A 3,850-nucleotide genomic window follows, 5' to 3' on the forward strand; every position below is an offset into this window, starting at 1 on the left:
TGAAAAAATTATATATATATGAATATTTATCTTGAGAAACTGGCAGAAACTAAATATAAGTAACAATGCCCTCATGGAAAGCATAAGATGACACTTGGTACTGCTGGTAAAGGCAGTGCATCCTCTCTCGCAACCTAGGTTTGAGCCCAAGAACCATATTTTACTGTTTTTATTATAAGTTTTGGATTTAAAGGGGGATTATTTATAACATTAAATTGCTAAATAAGATATTCAAACACATGATCATTCAGTAGAACAAACCCACCTTGACCTTTGAAAGTTTCGCTAATGCTTAAAGTAAGATAATATCGGTGCATCCAGAGTCTTCAAATCCTGGGTTTGCCTCTGTTTATGACAAATCAATTCATCTAAGCACTCACTTGTTTGTTAAAGATCCAACTAAACTTCACTTGACGTGGCTCTATTTTCTTGGCTCTACTTTCCAACTTCCTAACCCTAGGTGGAAGTCCACACACATAATCCTGTGCACGCCTTGCCTCGCCAATCAAGCCTTCAAGTTTTTTCCAATTTCCATCGTGTTATAAAAAATTCTAATATTTCAGCATAAAGCCGAGATGTGTAAATCCCTTGTCTTTCACCGATGGCAGAAAAGTGCTCAAATATATTTGGATCTTGCCCATCATAAATGAGATGGATTGGCATTATGATTTTCTTCTTCATCATGTGTGCAATAGCTAGCATAGTCGCATTTGGGTCCACTTCTAGTAACTTCTCAACAATTCTTGTGTAGACATGTTCATGTCGCTTCTCGTCTGCGGCAATGGTTCCACATATACGTGCTAGCATGGGGTCTCCACCTTTTATAGCTAGCCTAGCCATATTTCCATGTGACGAACACGTAGCTCGCTCTTGAAATGATCCGTATACATAGCCCAAATACGGATTGTTCTCTAATCCAATGTCCTAACATATGCAAAGAATTTTCAAAAATACATGACAATTATAAGAAGTTGCATGCAACCGTAACGCTGACTATAGTATTTTCAACTTCAAAAACTACTTATTACATGGTAAAATAATTACCGCTCATATAAAAGTTATTCAACTTAATTTGACTTAGTTAACTATAAAATAAATATCACTTGAACATTTTTTATATATTATGTACCAGAAATATGACACCATATTACAAAATAAGTTACTTTGTGTCTGAGAAATTCCATAAACCTCCTTAAATATTTTGCTTCATTTGTCTTTTGTGCGATAAATTTTAAAGTAAAATAACTTTTAAGTATCAAAAAATAAAAAAGTGAATTATGTGTGATAATCTTAAAGTTGAATGAATTTAATACATATGTATGATGATAAATAATATTTTTTGTGTGGTAGACTCAAAATTGGATGACCATAGGTCTCTGTCAATTATTTATTCTCATTTAAACCAGGTTAAAAAAATGGTAAAACAATATTCAAAAAAGAATAACGTCGTTATTTAAAGGTCATATAATAATATGAATAACGTACAAATACTTGCTTATTTAATTTAATGTGTAACTCTCATCTAGCATATCTTTATTTATCATGCTTCATTTACTATAACAATATTATTAATTTTGGTTATCTATTCAATACTTTTTTTCATTTTTTTTACTTGTCCAGTGCAAAGAAATATCATATATTTGGTGGTTTCAACTTTCATATATTTAACTTATTTATGGCATCTTTTAGCTATCTGGTGTTATTGTATTTTTTTAAAAAAACTGTGTACAGTATTTAACTAAATAAAAAAGAAGGATGAATATATAAAGATTTTCAGAAGAAGCCTTACTATTCCAGCTCCAATCAAGTATTGTAGTGTCTTCTCAACCATCAACATATCCACTCTCCCCCGAAAGATAAAGATAGGTCCGTAGCAAATCGCCATGTCGATTCTCCTCAGCTGTCCATGCCCGTATCCATATTACCCATGGACACGGGCTAGATCCAGTTTCATCGTGTACTCCATCCCACGTATTAATTACGGTTTGATAAGTAGGCAAAGCATCCTCAGTTAGCATATTACCCACAAGCATAACAAAGTACTCATCCGAAAGCCCTAAAACTCGTTGCCTTAGGGCCCGAACCTCTTCTTCGAATTGTTCGGGCCCTTGAGATGGGTCAGGGAGAAACTCAATGGGCTGCCAACATTTCTCTACGGGCTTGCAGAGTGGGAGGACGTTTTCGGAAACCCAAGGTTCTAATGACTTAAAGATTTCCAATTTTTCTGGTGGCATTGAGTGTGTGACCTGGTGGCGTGATGGAGAAGTTGCGGGTGAAGCCACCGCAAGGACCGGAGATAAGGTGGTTTTGCGACGGTGCATGGTGGTTGCAGGGGGAGGTGACTCCGTGATAAGGTAGTCTGCATCATGACTAATACAAAGTTTAATGCTAAAGAGTGTTATTAGATGAGTGACATATATTGCTTACAAGAAAATCCTATTTATATGGATGAAATACCATATTCTCCAAAAATTATGATTTGGAAATTTCATATAATGATTTGAGATTTTTTAAATACAAAAGTTGACCCACAAGTTTATATTTTGTTAGAATAATCCCACATTTATATATTACCACATTTATATATTGTGTCAAATTAAAAGCAGACGAACAAATTGAAACATAGTACTTCTTAATATATTACCATGTAATTTTGAAACTTAATGAAGGTAATTTAATTCTTTTGGTTAATATAATATACTAATATAATTTTTTACTGGTTGTTGGCATTGTACTCCATAAAGGGTCATTTTAATGATGTTAAAGTTTAAATGATGGTTCAACCTCTTCAGAAGTCAAATAGAGGGACTAAACTTTAGTACTATCTTCAGAAAAGGAAAAAAAAAAGTCTTTTACTTTCCTTGAATCATAGAGTACTTACTAACAAAGATGCCTAACTTTTTGAGCAAGATGGAATGTGGGGATGCCAAGTTTGGTAAAATATTCCATTAAAATAATTTCAGATGCAGGCCTTGGGATGGCAATGCTCAGTTTAGGTATGTCACATAATTACCAAAATTTACGTACCCCAATGAAATAACTAGTAAGTAATTGCTCGAAGAGCCAAGCGAGCCGTACTAGCCTAGCAACGTAACATTATATTCAATATGTGTATGGTATTTTTATAGGGTTGTTCATGGCACTTCAACCTCAAATAATTGCGTGTGGTACTAAGATGGCAACAATAGGGATGGCCATAGGATTTATAGGTGGACCTCTAGTAATGTCAGCCGCTTCTATTGCCGTTGGACTTAAAGGAGTTCGACTTCATACCGCAATTGTACAGGTAATTATCAGGTCACTAAAAAAATATTCATAGATAAATATTTATAAAAAAAAAATAAGCTTTGTAATTTTGAAGGCAAATAATTACCTATTACAATATATATAAATATAGCATGACTGTTTACGATTAAATTGTGTGTACTCACTATAGAAATTCTACTATTAAGTTTTTTTTCTTGACATAATAATGTAAATTTTTTTTCCATTACTGGTGCACATTAGTTAAACTCATTAACAATATATGTTACTTAATTCTTTCTAAATTGAACATTGATAATAATACCGTTATCAAATTTAATTCAAACAATCATATGACATAAAAGTTTTGGACATTATATTTACACTTAATTACATGTTTAGTGGTTCAATTCGTGCACCATGATGTTAATTATTGAAGTTTGTAATAACATTTTTCAGAGCATGCATGAACTCAAAGCTTTTAGTTGTAGAGAATTTTCATTTTTTTTCATTTGAAAATGCAATATTTTGGTTTGAAAAAAACAACTCTATTTTATCATATATTATAAGTTTAAATAAATTAAGATAACTATAGGAAATAGAAAAT

At 32.6% G+C, this 3,850-nt stretch overlaps 1 pseudogene; it reads right to left on the reverse strand.

Annotated features, from left to right (window-relative positions):
* Positions 1 to 354: 354 nt before the first annotated feature.
* LOC125837945 (stearoyl-[acyl-carrier-protein] 9-desaturase, chloroplastic-like) lies at positions 355 to 2,321 on the reverse strand (annotated as a pseudogene).
* Positions 2,322 to 3,850: the final 1,529 nt, after the last annotated feature.

Source organism: Solanum verrucosum, unplaced genomic scaffold, assembly GCF_900185275.1.
Source record: "Solanum verrucosum unplaced genomic scaffold, falcon-dt-bn FXZP01000079.1, whole genome shotgun sequence".
NCBI lineage: Eukaryota > Viridiplantae > Streptophyta > Magnoliopsida > Solanales > Solanaceae > Solanum > Solanum verrucosum.